The sequence below is a fragment of the Myotis daubentonii genome, chromosome 2 (assembly GCF_963259705.1).
Source record: "Myotis daubentonii chromosome 2, mMyoDau2.1, whole genome shotgun sequence".
Classification (NCBI taxonomy): Eukaryota; Metazoa; Chordata; class Mammalia; order Chiroptera; family Vespertilionidae; genus Myotis; species Myotis daubentonii.
In genome coordinates, this window is record NC_081841.1 from 214,186,168 (window position 1) to 214,203,507 (window position 17,340).

The window sequence follows — 17,340 nt, forward strand, 5'->3', positions numbered from 1 at the left end:
CTTCTTAGATATCTTCCACCATATCTCTATAGAAGCTTCATTCATTTAGTAACACACCAATTCAACAAATAAACTTTTGCAGTCCTCATTTACTCCTATGCTTTTTAAAAATATATATTTTTTTATTGATTTCAGAGAGGGAGAGGGAAAGAGAGAGAGAGAAACATCAATGATGAGAGAGAATCACTGATCGGCTGCCTCTTGCACACCCCCTACTGAGGATCGAGCCTGCAACCCCGGGCATGTGCCCCTTGACTGATATCGAACCTGGGACCCTTTGTTCTGCAGGCTGACGCTCTATCCACTAAGCCAAACCAGCTAGGGCTTACCCCTATGCTTTTACCAAAAAGTGAGACCCACATACTTTTTTGGTCTTCGCATTCCAGAGCATCTGTTCGACATGGAAAATTAAATCATCCCATGTTTATAGGCATGTCAATTGGTAGAAAAATATGAATTACTGCCTAGATTTCTTTATCCAGAACAATACTATATTTTCTTCTACAGAGATTGACTCACCAATCCTAGGAACACAACCAAATTAATTTCCCACTCCCTGCTGCATCTTGGGGAGGCCATCTGACTAGTTCTCAGCAATGGAACATAGAGCAAGGATACTTCCACTTAGGAGCTAAGAAGTTCTCGTCCATTTCCCCCACTTGTTGACTGACTGGTAATACCAGGATGATCTTGAGACCTCGTGTTGAGATGGCAGAACTACAGGAAAGGAGCTGTGCTACTGAATTATCCTGTGCAAGGCCACCTGCCTAACACCTGCTGGGACTGTGAAGACAGTCATGGGAGTTCTGGGTTGCCTGACACAGAAGCTAGCAGGCCTGGCTAAATGCATTCCTCTTATCCTGTAAGTGAACAAATTAGAAACTGCAGAATCCCCAGGTTAGGTAAGCGGCTACGTGGCACAGCCAAAGGCGATGCCATGCAGATGATTTAGGAAACTTCCTCTCACTCCGCCTTTAAGTAATAATTGCCATTCCCCACAGAACAAGAAGGGGGCTCAGAGCCATGAATGCACTCTCTTCCTTCAGGCACCTTTGCTGCTCACCCACGGTGCCAGACCCACCTGCCAGAGCTCAGAAACCTGCCCTGATCTCTCTCGTGTTGGCATTTTTGAATACAGCACACGGGCTCTCCCGTGTGACATAATCTCAGAACCAAAACAAAGCATCCCCTATCTGGCCCTTCTCACTTCTTTCAGACCATTCAGTAAACAGAACCTGGTTTCTTTCAAAATAACACAGATATCTAATTTTCTTCATGAGTAGCGAGGTAAGCAACGCTGCTGGCTCTCCATGACCCAGTTTCCTGGGTGCATTTAAGGCTTTTCCTCTTACACTTGTGTCAGCCACAATCTCACTTCTTAATGTGACCTCTGGCTCTTCTGTTTAATGTGCTTCCTGTTTTTTCTGTGTTACTTACAAACGTGAATGCCTGGGGTCCTCCTCTTCGTTGCTAGCCCATTGCATCTTCACTCCCGTCCGGGCCTCTTTCCCTGCGGTTCCTTGGAAATGTAACTCACATCTTTCCTCTCGGGTCTGTCTTTTCTCTAAGAGAAGGGGTTTAAGGAAAGAGTGCAATAATAGCAATAATCCTGAGTGTACCGTTTCTCCTCCCCTTTACCACAGTTGGCACCAACTGTGTTCCTGAACCCCCCTCCTGGTTCGCGCCTCTTACAGGATAACCTAAACACAGACCTCTGGTTGCTAAATCAAATCAAACAACATAATAGCCAATTTTGTCTTTATTTTCTCATACTTCTTCTAACATTTAAATTTCTCCACCAGTCAGTTAATAAATCACTTTGGAACACTTTGCCAAGAGCTTTGAGATGGGAACAGAAGAAATACTAACAAGCTCACAAGTGACGTGTGAGCCTCGTTTATATGAAACCATTTGAGAATAAGATAGTATATAATACTAGCCATCTAGTGCACATAAAAAGCACATTCAGAATTGCAGAGGGGAGAGAGCAGTGTGTGCTGGCTAAAGAGAACGTATCGTGAAGATGGGATTTGGCCTTTAATAACTGTTAGGTTAGAGCAACAGGAAGAACACGCATTACATATGTGGGGAATACCATGAACAAAAGCAGAGAGGCAGAAAAAATAGGAATAGTCACGGTGGGTCCTATTTACCGTGCACCTATTATGTGCCTTGCGCCATGCTGCGCTTTCTGTAATCGTTATATTTAATCCTCACAACAATCCTGGCGTTATGGGGTGGGTATTTCACAAGTAAGAGAACTCAGGGTTAGAGAAGTACAGTCAGGCTCATGACTCAGTGCCGTGCTCCACCCACTGCTTAGGAAGGTGGCGCTGTTAAGAGGAAGGGCACCACTCTGGACAGTAGAAGGCAGTCAAGCGGGCCGATTGGTGAGGCTAGTTTAGGAGACGCTGGGTGTTGAACAAGGATGCTGGACCTGATAAGTCACAGGAGACTGCTGTCGGCTTTTTAGCACGCATGCAGCATGCCACACATCGGAGTTGACTAGATACGAGTTCAAGGCCATATTCCACGTTAGCTGTATGACTCTGGGACACAGAGGTAAACTTGCTGGGACTCAGTTTTCCCATTTGTGAAATGTGTTTAACAGTAGTGTCGATTCATAGGGTTGAGAGGCTTAAATGAGGTAGCGTATTTAAAGCTTCTACTAAAGTACTTGGCATATAGTAAGCACTTGATATATGAAGCTACTGCTACCAAGACAGTGTTTAAGGAAGATAATTCAGAGAGAAACAGCTACCAGACTCTCCCCTGGAGCGATGTGACGAGATGGCTTTCGATTCTTGGGATGAGAAGAGCCAGGTAGCAATGAGTTTATGAACATGGCAAGGGTGAGTCCACAGGACTTGGCAACTGATGGAGGGACAAAGGGACAGGAAAGCCCAACCGCACAAATTCAGGAGGATTTGAGAAGTGTGATAACATGACCAGAAATTAGGAAGTGAGGGAGGACATTAGGCTTGGGGGGTGGGGGGTAAATTAAGTTTTGGGTATTTTGAGTTTGAAATGATGACAACACAGCAGGGAGCATGTACTAGAAGCTTTGGCAAAAATGGTTGGCTTTTTGGAAATGTAGCTTTGGGGATTCTTTTAGTAAGTGAGAAAATTTTAGTATTGAGAAAATAACAGTGAACTGGTGTCCAGTATAAAACGAGAAGACCAGAGGACCAGGGTTGATCCTGGGGGTGCCCACCATCAAGGAGCCTGAAATGGGCGAGGAGTCATGGAAGGTCATAGGAAAGGAGCAGAGGGAGATTGGGCAAAAATGTAGATCACAGAAGTCCTAACAGGGAAGGGACTTTCCAAAAGGAGGAAGGGACCCACCAGGCCCAGGGCTGCTGAGGGCAGAAAAGGCTGAGGGGATTGGGAGGGGACTTCTGCAGTTGGCACAGTGCTGGCGTGGGGCCCAGCCTGGGAGGCACCAGCGGGAGTGAAAGCCAGCAGGCAGTGCCCATTCATCTGAGATGTAAGTCCATGGGAGAACCAGGCTGCGGCTGCGAGGCCAGGACCACCAGCAACCCTCCGAGGGAGCTTCAGTTCAGACCACCCCTTAGCACGGCCCGTCCTTCACCGACATGCCTCCTTCCCATGATCACTCTCACAGTCTTGGTCTGACCTCCATTAACTTTTCTCTTCTCCTTTCGGTTTCACTATTGCTACTACACTCATCAACCTGACCCATGGAACCCCAGCCCCACCATTTCTGATGATGTCATGGCTCCTACCTTTCACAAACACATCTAAGATGGTCTGTTTCTCTCTCAAAGGCATCATCAGGAATGCAAGTTATTTCACCTTGCACCAATAAATAAAATGCATCGATTTTTTTGGTTTGACACAGGCATCTACAAGATGACAGTGGTGGCTATTATCACTGCGGGTTTCAGATCACGCCTCGCAAACACTCTCTGAGCTCCTGCGCCTCTTCGCTGGAACTCCATCAGGAGCTGCACCGGCTGTTACTGGAACGTGCCCCGGAAACAGCCTCGCGGCCCAGCCCCCTGAGAATCAGCCTTCCCCCGCGGAGCCCCTCCAGGTGGGTTTCTTTCCCTTGCCCGGGTTAAGCCTCGGACTTCCAGCTACTTCCCTCTCTCTCCTTCCCAGACTTGCTCCCTGCTTTCCACCTCCACCAACAAATGCTGAGTGCCAGTGACCAGCGTAGACACAGTGCTGCACTGTGTCCGTAATGCCTTATTTCCCTTCTTTTGTTGGTTTTACCTGGTAAGTTGGCCTGAGTTAACTTCATTTCACATTACCTTATATCAGACAGATCGGAAACCCTGTCTAATTCAATGCGTCTAACTAGCGGTCACCCTCTATACTCCAGTATCCCCACAGTGTCCTGGAACACTTGGGACTTTATAAATGCTTTTTGTTGATGAGTTGATAATTGGGGTCACAGATGGCCTCTTTTGTCTCCCATTTCCTGCAAACACATCTCAGGTATCAACTTTCTTCACTGTGAGCAGTTCTGAGTCCCCGTCTTCCTTCCAGAGAGTTTCAGGAAAGAGCCTCTTTCTTAATAACTTGTATCATGATGTCTTCATGCTTTCCTTGCACTCACTCTGCCTCTGGCAGGTACAACTGCATCCTGATTGGGAGAATTCTCCGCAGACTAGCTTCTGGTGATGCACATTTCAAACTAATTCCTTCTGGTTCCGTATACCACAGGACACAGTCATGTCCTATGTGACCTCTCGTCCTGGCCTCTAGCATCACAGCACAGGGTGAGTCAGCCAGCAAGCCAGAGCAGTATTTCTAGAAGTCACTTCTACTTCAGGAAGCCCAGTCATAACTTCACTGTCTGCTGAAGTGACTGAAAACACATCAGCATATCCCTGTCCACCAGAAATTGTATCTTGTGATTTAATTTCCCCTTAACAGGATCTCCAAAGTATCCATACCATTCCAATGACACCTGACACAGGAGAACTGTGATTGAGGGGAGGTTGAAGTGGAAGAGTACAGTAGACTTAACCAATCGCAGCTAAGGTCTCTTGCCCCTGAAAATTTACAGAACACACGTACATATGAACACGTTCTGGGTCCCTCCTGGTGCCTTGACACCAGGTGTCATTGCTAGTGAGGGGCTCTGAAGCTAAAGCTTCATCAAGTGCATAGAAAACCTGCCTTTCTACTCCACATCTCTAAGTTCTGTTTCCTCATCTGCAAAAGAAGAGTGATATTTGCTTTGCCTATTTGAAACTAATGAAATCATCTAGTTTTTAAAACCGCTTTATATTATTGCTTAATTATTATTGCATCATCAGGGCTTGCTGTCACATTATTTACCCAAATTGGCTACAACAACTTCTCCCTTCCCACATCCTCTTCTTACAAAACATGTCGACGCTCCTCCCGTTGAGAGGTAGGTTCTCTGATCCCTCCCTTTGTGTTTGGGTGGGCTTGTGACCACAGCAGAAGTGGTGACGTGATCCCCAAAGCTAGGTCATAAAAGGTGATACGTCGTCTACCTGGCCCTGTTGGGATGTGTTCTTGCAGCCCAATAGCTGTGAGGAAGCCCATGCTATAGAGAAGGCCACATAAAGAAGAGCAGACAGCTTGGCCGGAATGGCTTCGTGGTTGAATGTTGACCTATGAACCAGGAGGTCATGGTTCGGTTCCCAGTCATGGCACATCCCTGGGTTGTGGGCTCAATCCCTAGTGCAGGGTGTGCAAAAGGCAGCTGATTGATGATTCTCTCTCATCATTGATGTATCCCTCTCTCTACCCTCTCCCTTCCTCTCTGAAATCAATAAAAATATTAAAAAAGAAGAAGGAAGAGGAGAAAGAGGAAGAGGAGGAGGAGGAAGAGGAGAAGAGGAAGAACAGACAGCCACCTCCAGTTTCCCAGCTGGGTGATGGTGCCATCTTGAAAGTGAACCCCCAGTCCCAGTTAAGCTGACACTGAGTAAGGACAAGCTGTAGATTCAGGAGCAGGATACGTGACTGTTGTTGTTTTAAGCCTTTACATTCTGGAGAGGTTTGTCACGCAGCAGTAGGTACCTGATACATCACCTATCCTTCTACTCTCTCCGTGACCACACTTCACAGTTCCCTGCCTCTGTGCCTTTTCTCATTCCTTTTCTTCCATCAGCGTGTCCTCTTCCCATTGAAATCTTACGGCTCCTCAAGGTCTCATTCAATTGGCACTCCCTCCAGGAAGCTCTCCTCATTGCTCCAGTTGGTTGTGAGCTCTTCCCCCTCAGAACTCTTGGAAAACTTTGTTTCTACCACTTATATAGCACTTATTGCCAGGATTGATATCCAACATATTTAGCAACTGGCTAAGCCAAGTACTGACCAATCAGAAGGGAGGCTTCCTGAGTTCGCAGCCCTGTGATTTCCTTGCCCTGCAGCCAAGCTGGTTCCACACGGGACTTAGCTCCTCTTCCAGCCTGCAAGCACCTTCAGGGCAGGGCACCTCACCTCTGTAAGTGTCCCCTCCCCCATGGGTCTTCCATGTAATATACTATATGTGTATATTGTTGTATGAGTAATGTGTTGAGACTTAAAAAAAAAAAATCTCTGACTAGTAAACGAGAAGGTCCAGAGAGAATACCTAGGGAGCAAAAGGAGTTTAAAACTTTAAAACTACAAATAACTGAGAAATAAGGTAAATCTCCTGAAACCAGGGCCGTGAAGCCCCAGGCTCTTTGACCTGAGAGCTTACCGATCCCTTCACTGGTTCTCACACTTTTGTGTGCAAAAGGATCACTTGGGGAAAATGAGTGTGGGTGGGGGCTGGGGGAGAGAATGTGGATTCTGGGTCCCGCCCCCAGACATTCTAGATAAGTAGGTCTGGGTGGGGCTGATGAAATCTCCTCCGTAACCAGCTCTCCAGGTGACTCTGATGCTGGCATCAGAGGACCACACTTTCGGGAACCCTGCTTATTCAGGACAAGGGAGCAAAAGGAGTTTATTCCTCTTGCTGTAGACCTGTGCCCTTTGAACTGGCTATGGGCGCTGGACTGCCGCGTGTGGAAGAGGCAACATGGTCGGAAGGACAGAGAAGTTGGGAAAGCCATACTTCAGGTCTGTCTTTAAGGAGAATCGCTGCTGTAATCTTTGGGTGGTGGCAACATGAAACAAACACTGCATGGAGATCAGCAGACAGACAAGTTGCCTGGTTGGCTGGGGAGTCTTCTATCTGGGGGTGTCCTGATGTGGGGTGACCTGTTTCCTCATAGTCGAGTAAATTGTTAAGGGTGTGACTCGCTCTGTGAGTTTAGCCTCCACCCTTGGCTGCCCGGTTCCTACCAGTCCAACGTCTAATTTCATTCACTCATAACCCCAGAGCTCACATCAGAACCACAGATTCTAATATCAGATTATCTACTTCAACTCTTTTTTTTTCCAGAATAAAATCTAGACAGTTCTGAATCCTTCAACTATTTAGGAAAAAATCCACAGTCTTTCCAGTTTTGTTCTTCCAGCTTCAGGCTCCTCATCCCCTAGCATCCTTCACCAAAGAGTGAGTCTGCCCTGGAATCTGAGTGTCGGATGAGGTCTCAGAGCCACTGCTTATGCCTGTGACCTCACCCTGTGATTCCTAAGAGGTGCTCCCCCGCCTTTGACATTTCAGCATCTTCCTGGAATAAAAACTGAGGGGTGTTCTTTAACTAAACAGCTTTCCACCACCAGCATCTTCCCCATTTAGAAGGGGAAGCAGTGAGCAGTGAGCAAGTACCACTGCTCTCCATGAATTATTGTCACCCTCAAATTATTCAGGAGCTGTGGAATATATCTATCTTATGTAAAATTTTGGGCCTTTCAGAAATACTCTTTATCTTCTCCAGTCCTTGTGCATTGAAAAAATTTTATAAATATCTGCCCAGAACATAATTTTAAAATCTGACTTGGCTTGGGGTGGTAAACACACAATACAGATGATAATGTATTGTAGGATTGTATACCTGAAACCTGTATACTTTTATTAACCAATGTCATCATAATAAATTCCATTAAAAACCTAACATCTCTGAAGCGGTTGAGATGCTGTGGAATTTGAATGCTGGAATAGTGTGCAGTGTTGTGCAAATGGAACCTCCAAGATGGACAGTCCTATCATTGCCACAGACTTTCCTTGTGACGGAATGCAGACGTCCTGTCATTGGTCTCAGTAGCGGCGCTTTGTTGATTTTGTTCACCATGTGAGCGTTCGTATCAACATTGTACAGAGTACTCTTTACCGCAAGTTCATTTCCTTCTACACAACACTGTGAGGCAGGTGTGCGTTTAAGATCAAGAAGCCAAGGCACTTAGAGGTTGTATCTAAGGTCACCGAGCTAGTGAGTAACAATCAGGGCCTCGACCCAGGACCTCAAGGCCAGTTCCAGGGCACATTCCATCCTGTCACGTGGTGCTCGCTCTGTGTCCGGGCTGAGCCGGGCCCACACAGCTTGTTGTTGAGACAGCCTGAGAGCAGCCAGGAGCATGCACCTTGCAGACCTCCAGCCCCCGGCAGCGTAATGGGCCCGGCACCAGCCGCTGTCCTCTGCTCTAGAATCCATCTCTGCCTCTGCCGAGCTCACCGTTCCCACAGGCTGCTCCTGGCCGGTGACTGGGTGTGGCCGGGGCGCTAGGTACAGGCCCCTTCCTGGGACACATGGGACTCCTCTCACTGGAGACTTTGTCCTGGGACCTCCTGGCCTTGCTCAGCTTTCCTGAGCTCGCATGGGGGCCAAGGAAGGCCACCCACCTTCCTTCCTCTCCTTCTCTCCAGGCCAAGCCCGTTAAAGTCTGCAGGGAGCTCCCTGTCTGCAGCTCCCTAACCAAACCCTTGGCTGCTGCTTCTCAGACCCCCCATTATCACAGGCTTCTCATTCCTTGGGCGGACCTAGCTCCAGGCTCAGGAACCAGAGGAGAACCTAGTGTTCAGACTGTCCAGTGAGGTAGCAGGTGAACCAGGAAGGCAAGAGACAGACAGATTAGGCCAATTTCAACATGCATGACAGTGTGGGCTGAATCTGTCCCGAGACATGGAATCTTCCGGGAAAGTAGACACTGCCGTGGGCATGTCGCACGGCAGCCTTGAGGTGGTGGGAAGAAGTGGCAGTTCCTGAGTGGGGGCTCCCTGATGAAGCCCCGCCTCACCGTGGAAGACCAGTTCTTTCTGTTTGACCTCTGTATCCCTCTTGTTTCCAAAGCCGTCGTCCTGTCCTCCAGACCTGCTCTTGTTGACCTTGGCAGAACCTGTGAGGTGGGAGAAGCAGGCAGCTCTGATGAATACTCGTTAAAGAAAAGCGTCTGTGCTGAGTTGCCGGGAGCCGGTCCATCCTTGCTGTTTCAAGGGACCTGGCATATATGGCATACTGTTCTTTATATGTTTGCTCACCTTCTTGGCGCTGTGTTTTAACCAAGGTCACCTCTCCTAGAAAGGTTGAATCCCCAGGTAGGGATTTTCCCCTGAAGTTAGGGAGGGAATAAAACCCCTCAACTAAGTGCCAGGCGGGTAATTAATCCCTTTAACTACGAACAATCATGCTTAAACTACATAATCTTCCTGGAATGGAGATAAGAAACGCCCTAACCTTTGTAATAGAGATTGATAGGATTGAATCAACTGGTATAAATACAGTTGTAACAAGACAGAAACACTCAGAACTCAGAATCTAGAGACAGCAAGAGACAGAACTCAGAACTCAGAACTTAGAACACAGGGCTTGGAAGACAGGACCAAGAGAGACAGAGCCTAGGCACAGAACCCACACAGAACATTCTCTAGAGACAGAAGAACTTCGCTGGCGAGAGCATGCCGAAGGATCCTGGACAGGGACTGGCCTCGGAGCCTGGAGGCAGAGCCTGGTGAGAGAGCATGGCAAGGGATCCTGGACTGAACCTGACTGAGGAGATTGGCAGGAGAGCCTGACTAGAACCTGGTGACTGAACCTGACTGGAGAACCTGGACAGAACCTCTCTGGAGATCCTAAGCAGAACCTCTCTGGAGATCCAGACCAGAACTTGGCTGGAGATCCTGGCTGGAGATCCTGGCTAGGCTGCTGATCAACTGAACGCTGTCTCCGTGTCATTCCTTCTTCGCCGACTCCGTCCACACCTTTGGGGACCCCTGGACCCGCTGGGGTTGGACCCCGGCACTGAGTCCTCCGGAGAGGAGATGTCAGAAAAGACATCTCCTCTGTATCTTTGTATCTGTCATTCGAAGAAGGAACCAATTTCAAAATCATATCTCACACTTTCTCTTCCCCTGAGTCACGGAGCAAGCTTACCGTTCCTGTGTTCACTCACTGAACACAGACTGAGCCCTACTGTGCCCAGGGGCTGGGATTCGGAGAAGAAATGCTGTCCATGGAGCCACTGCACACGTCAGGGAACGGGGACAGCGGAGGGGATCTAGGGAGACTCCGAGACTGAGACAAATCAGTTCACCAACTCAACGGAACACGAACTTCTTTTTAACTTTGCTGATGAACTTATTTACCATGGTGGCAATGCTCTCATTTTAGAAGCACACAGCAATTCTCCCCTAGTGGATCCCTAATCACCCAGGTGTGGCTGAGGACAGCCGGATGCCGATGTGGGCGATGGGGCTCTGGCATCATCAGGCTGCCTTTGCTGGTCCTCAGGCTGTGTGGACGGACAGCTGTGCTCGGGGCTGTGATGCTCAGACTTTCCACTTCACCGTTTTCAGCTCCCTGGAGCCCCACACCGTCCCCAGGGTCCTGAGATGACCAGCGGGGCAGAGGGGATGGATTTGCACGTCAAGAAGCAAAGTTGTACAACACCCTTTAGATTGTCTCGTCCAAGAGCCACATGAGGCAGTTGAACACTTGAAATATTGTTAGTCTGAATTGAGATGTGCTGTATGTATAAAATACACAATGGATTTTGGAGACCAAGTTTAAAAAAAAGAATGCAAACATCTCTCTGAAGTTTTGATACGGATTACATGTTGAAATATTATTTTTGGACATACTGGGTTCAATAACATATTAAAATTAACTCCATCCGCTTCTTTGTACTTTTTTTTTGTAAACTGGGCCATTTTAATGACTGCAGACGTGTAAACTGTGAGCTAGTACTTGGGAACGTCACAGTAAAGGAGCTTTCCTGATTGGTGCACAGTCTTCAATAATTATAAGGAGTTACTTGCTGTCAAACCAGTAAGACGGCATTTATGCATCCATCGTTTTCAGGATGGCTGGTAACCCGGGCATATTTTCACGTCACAAGGCCCAACTCGCTCACATTCACCTTGGTGACAGCACCTTTGCTGATAACACCCAAAGTTATATGAAGTGGGAATGAGGGTTTCTTCTTTACAGAAAATACTGGCAGGCCAAAGGCGGCCTTCAGTGCAGGCTGTGTTACATGGGCCTGATGAATCGTTCATATTTAGGTGGTTTTCAAGTAAGGCCACCTCCAACAAAGCAGACTTTGGTGACCAGCCTCGTTGACACTTTCTTTTTCCTCTTTCCTGTTCGGATAACGTTTAATACCCCTGTGTCTCCCTGGGCACGGACGCTGGCTACCCATTGTGCCACTCTCTCTTTTCGTTTTTGTTTCATCCCTTTGGAAAGTGCTTTAGCTGGGGTGGGTCCCTCTCTGCCCAGCAGATGAGCAGGGACTGCGCGCTGGGGACTCTTCATCATTCTTTTGTTTGGTGTTTCTCTTCTCACGCTTCCTGATGGTCCCTCTCATTTGTGTCTCCTCAGCACTGCGCTGTGCAGGGTAGCGCTTAGCCTTCAGACCACACATCTTGTTGTCCTTTCAGTCCCATGTCATTAAGTCTTATTTATCTTGATTTTTCTTTTTTGTTAGCAGACTTATGAATCCAGTTTTTCCTTAGACTTTTGAAAATTCCTACTCAGTTCAATGATATGATCTGAAAATTGCTCAGAAACCTGTATTTTAGAGTAAGTGTCAGAGTCCTCTCCACCAATCTCTCTGAAGAGGAAACATTTTTTCCAAAAAGTATCAGAGTAAGACAGTGACCCTATAAATGACTGACTTGGAATGACTGTTAAAGACCAGATTATAATGCAAATGACAGATTTGTTTTTCTCAACACATATTTTAGTGTAACTCGAATTGCAAATAAAAACATTTTATCAGAACATTGTAGATCCTTAGAAATTTTATACAATTCCTATAATATTTCTTTTAATAACAGTAATATGTGCATATGAATATAACACAATTGTTATTGTTATTTGACAGTGATTTCCATATAATTTTAACATATCAAATAGACTTAATTAGTTTAATTCCCCTCTTTTACAGAGAGGAAGACATTCTTTGAAATGTTTCAGGGATCCTGATAAATATTCTCAAAGTTATTTTCAGGTTAAGAAAGACTAATTTTTGAATTTAGGGAAGTTTGTCAAACATACCAAAAGTTTTAAAACATTAGGTCCAATGGGATCATAGGTCCTTGTGACATATATTGTTTGTTCATTTAGTCACGGTGACAAAGACTGCTTACCCGTCTGATCACAGTGACAGTGCCAGCCTAGGGCTAGGCCCTGTCTCAGGATCCCACACTCAGGGCCATGTGAATAGAGTGACTGCTGTCTGGGCAAGCCCGCCAGAAGACTGCCTGCAGGCTGGTGCGCTGGGTGACTGCCGCCAGTTTCCACCCTCAGTTGTGTGCGCCATTGAAGCATATCTATTAAACACAGATACAGAAACCTTCTTCTACAGTAAAGTTTATTTGGAGAGGATGTGGCTGGAGAGCTGTCCAGTGAGGAAAGCAGGAACAGGTTATGAAGGACATCCTAGAAATTCTTGTAAAGAGTTCGAATTTTACTGGTTGACATTGAGAAGTTAGTTGAATTGGGAGATTGGGATACTTATAACTTACTAGAGGCCCAATACACGAAATTCATGCAAGAGTAGGCCTTCCTTCCCCTGGCTGCCAGCACTGGCTTCCCTCCGGCATCTGGGACCCGGGCTTCCCTTGCAGAAGAGGCCCCACCCACCTGCTGCAGCCCGCTGGTCAGTGGCCTGGGCCTCCCTCTTTGGGGCAATCGTGGAGCCCCCCCCATTGATCGCCCTGCCAGCCAGTGGCCTGGTCCTCCCTCTGCAGTGCCATCATGGGGCAATGGCTGGGCCCCCAACCAATCGCATTGCACCCACCTTAGCTGACCTGGCACCAGTGGGTGTCATAGCGTAGTCCTGGATGGTCGTCCGGATGGTCGTTCCGCTATTTGGCCATTTGGTCAATTTGCATATTATGCTTTTATTATATAGGATATTCAACATCGACTAAACAAAGTCATATCACCTCGAGACATAGAAAGTCAGGTGTTGTGGGAGAGCAGGATGAATTCTGGAATCCCTGACTTTATCCAGCAACTATGCTGGAGCAGCACTGCATGCTGGGAGAGGGCCTGACCAATGAGGCTGGGAGAACTCCATCATAAAGTTAATGAAGTCAGTGGATCAAGTGCACTTAAAAAAGAAAAAGGATGTGGGAGAAGAAAGGACCATAGCTTAAATAGAGAAGACCATGTGATAATCATCAGTACCTACAGAAAAGTGTTCTTTTGGTGGAAATATCCTTCTTCCTTATTGCTGGAAGTCCGAGAGAGCTGTACTAGCAAATCTGAGCAGTAGCACAATAATGCTGAAAGAGTCCTGCCGACTATGGATGTTAACACAGCTTCACTAGGGCCCTCATTCATCGAAGGTGCTAGCCGCGTATTCACATAAATGTTTCCGCAAAATTTGCAAAAGATAATTTAGCTGTAATCAGTTAATACTGTTGCCATTCTCTGCTCCAAGTCCCCTCTATCACCATCCTCCCTTGGGAGTGCTAAAATGGCCAGCTCATATTTAGAACCCAGCTAAGGGAACTGGAGTTGGAATATATTACTTTGGGATTGGGGAGATATATTTATGGGCTTTCCAGTTCTTGCATGTATATTTCTAACCTTCCCATGTTCCCAGAATTACCTCTAGATTCTCTTTCAACTCCCCAGCATCTTATGCCCAGAGGGCCTGCAGTCATATCTCCTGATCAGCCTGTCCTAAGGCATCTGGAAGTATGTGGGGAGTAAAAGAGAAACCAGGATGAACGGTACATAGTCAGAAGTTATACTGTTGAAAATTATTCTGATCAGCACTTATTTAAAGTGAAAAGCAATGGATTCAGTTCTCATCAATGTCTGATCAAAACTGTCAATTAAAAAAATTCCATCAACCCTGTGGAAGGAAAGAATGCATTTTCCTTCTCTCTATAGAAAATAGTAAAAATGTCTTCCTCCCAAAAATCCATACCCAGGCTTATCATGAGAAGAATATCAGTCAAATCCCATTAGGACATTTTACAAAATTAAATGACCAGTAAGTACCCTTCTAAGTGGTCAAGCTTCCCCAAAACAAGGATAATCTGACAAACTATCACAGCCAAGAGGAGCAATTTTTCTGTAAGTCTAGAACTATTCTATAAATAAAGTTTATGAAAAATATAATGTAAAGAAGCAATTAACGAGTATGCAGCCAAAAGGTAGGCTCTAAAAATTATTACAAAGGTAGGAGAAAAGAATTAATATTTTTTAAGGTTATTTTTCTGGATTTTGTGAAATTTATGGTGTTATACATTTTTTGTGTTATAAACTTTTTAAATTTGTATTTTACTATATTTCTGTTTTCATTCCAAAAAATTTTTGTTTGTATCCAACTTTTTATTTGTAATTTTCTTAAAGAGGTCCCCTAAATTGTGTGAACTTAAGACTCCACAAAACCTGGCTCCACCCTTTGTTGCCATTGATCACATATGAATATATAGAAAAATGTGTCCAATTCAGAAACTGAGTGCCTACAATGTGTAAATACTATACTAGGACTTGCAGGGAAGTGGGGGTGTATGAAGATTAACAAGCACTTACAGCTTCATGGGAGAGACAGGTATCTGTCTAATGTAGACGTAGCCTCAAAACAAATTGAGTGACAAACACCCAGCCACTGACGCCAACCCTTTCTTTAATCACCCACTTACCAAGATCTGGAATTAAAAGCACATTGGCCATTATCAATTGATGCAGCTCTACTTCAGATGGCCCTGCTCAAAAGCAAAGGGCGTAGGCGATCAATAATAATAACAACTTTGCAGTTGGCAATCACAAGTGGGAGCTTTGGAGACAAGGCCATTGTCAACCTGCCCCTCAGCTTGTCCCCAAAAGGACTTTGACTCTCTTTAGCTTCTCTAGTAGATTGATCAATCAGTTTTAGGCAGATGTAGATTTGGATCTAGCCAGAATTAGCCACAAAATTTTAACCAATCCAAAAACGTAATGAGGTGAGAGCAACTTAAAAAGAGACTCAAACTTCCATTAGGAAATTTGTTCCACTGCAGCCTCCAATTGGCTCTTGTTTGCTTGGCTAAAGAGATGCTTGGCTAAAAGAAAATAGAAAAAAGAGTTTAAGTCTCCTACTTCCTTCCAAGTCCCCAAAACGGAATCCCCAACTATGGAGTCTGGAACCTTCATTAATGAGAACACTGAGGCCATGGGCTGTCGGTCCTTGCAATACCCTTCTGTGTTAGGTTATTATTATGGGAATAAGACTGTTATTATAATAATACTAAGACTTTTATCCCTGTCTTACAGAGGATGAAATGGGGCTTAATGCAAAGTAGCTCAACTCCCAAACCTGTGTTCTTGACCACTATGCAGTCCTGCCTCTCATCATACCCTCTGTCTGATGGTCATAAGACAGCCCTTCAAATCGTGAAACTTCTATATATACAAAAGGCTAATATGCAAAGTGTCCCCTTGGGAGTTTGACCATGAGACCGGGAGTTCGATTGCTCGCTATGATGTGCGCTGACCACCGGGAGGTGGCGCAGAACATGGTGGGCGACCAGTGGCAGCATTGGCATGCGGGTGGCGAGGGAAGGAGGAGGCGGGGAGGCAGGGAACCTGATTGGCCCTGATCACTGGCCAGGCCTAGGGATCCTACCTGTGCATGAATTTCGTGCACTGGGCCTCTAGTTTTGGAATAATTAGGGAGAAACGCGTGTCTTTTTAAAGTGTTAGTGCTGAAAGGAACCTGAGAAAATATTTAGTCTAGCCCTCTATTTCCAGAAGAGGTTGCCTCCCAACGTCAGGACGGCTCTGCCAGAGGGGACGGAATCCAGTTGTGATGCCTGGTTGTGTGCCTTTCCCACTCTAGAGCTGCCAACCACCGGCACTGAGGGCTGAACCCAGGGAGAGGCATGCGTTTGGGAGAAACGTGTTTTGGAGTGGGGAGGGGTAAGGGGAGAGCCAGTGACAGTTGTCACATGTTATGAGTTGAATTGTGTCCCCCCTCCCCTCCAGATTTATATGTTGAAGTCGTAACCCCCACTACCTCCGAATGGGATGTTATTTGGAGACAGAGTCTTTACAGAGGCAATCAAGTTAAAATGAGGTCATTAGGGTGAACCCTAATACAATATGACTGGTGTCCATATAAGGAGAAATTTGGACACAGACACACGCAGAGGGAAAACCATGTGAGGAGACATAGGGAGATGACGACCATCCCCAAGCCCAAAAGAAAGGCCTGGAACAGATGCTTCCCACACAGCCTTCCGAAGGCACCCCCGCTGTTCACACCTTGATTTTGAACTCGCAGACTCCAGAACTTGTGGGACAATACTTTTCTGTGTTTAAGCCACCCAGTCTGTGGTCCTTTGTTATGGCAGCCCCAGCAAACTGATCCAGCACAGACCTTGGGAAGTGCCTGAGGAGGCACCAGGCTGAAGGACTGGTTGGAGAAGAGGAAAAAGGAGAGGCTAAAATGATGAAACCCTGGGTGGGGAGAGAGAGACCTGGGCAGAGAAACCAAGGATTAGCCAAGTGGAAACCCAATCAAAATGAAAGCGGAGTCCATTTCTTCTTTTAATTTACAAGTCTAGGTCTGGAATATCTCAGTGTAGAAAGGGACCTAGAAGAACACAGCTGTTACAGAGGCCACTGGAGTGTGGGCCGCCCTCACCTTCCCGGTGCCACGGTGCCAGCACACTGCGGAGTAACAATTACTGCCACCACGCCCAGATGCTCTGGAGAGGTGAGGAGAGCCAAGGGAAGTTCTCAGCGTATTGTAGGGTGGAGCCACCTTGAATGTGCTTGAGGCCTCCATGAGCACAGTCATCCCCCGTTACCAATGGGGGATTGTTTCCACTGAGGATACCAACATCTGCGATGCTCAAGTCCCTCCTATAAAATGGCATGATGTTTGCATGTAACCTGCACACATCCTCTCATATACTTTATTTATTTTTAAAAATATATATTTTATTGATTTTTTTACAGAGAGGAAGGGAGAGGGATAGAGAGAAACATTGATCAGCTGCCTCCTGCACACCCCCTA

General features: G+C 46.3%; 1 long non-coding RNA gene and 1 pseudogene across 1 annotated transcript in view; one reads left to right on the top strand and one right to left on the bottom strand.

Annotated features, from left to right (window-relative positions):
• LOC132228743 (uncharacterized) overlaps positions 1 to 14,195 on the top strand; it is a 45,970-nt gene extending 31,775 nt beyond the window's left edge. Inside the window, exons 4-5 of the long non-coding RNA XR_009451427.1 lie at positions 3,863 to 4,057; positions 13,234 to 14,195. This is a non-coding gene — a long non-coding RNA (uncharacterized LOC132228743). The remainder of the gene's footprint in view (positions 1 to 3,862; positions 4,058 to 13,233) is intronic.
• Positions 10,787 to 11,739, bottom strand: LOC132226478 (ribosome biogenesis protein NSA2 homolog; annotated as a pseudogene).
• Positions 14,196 to 17,340: the final 3,145 nt, after the last annotated feature.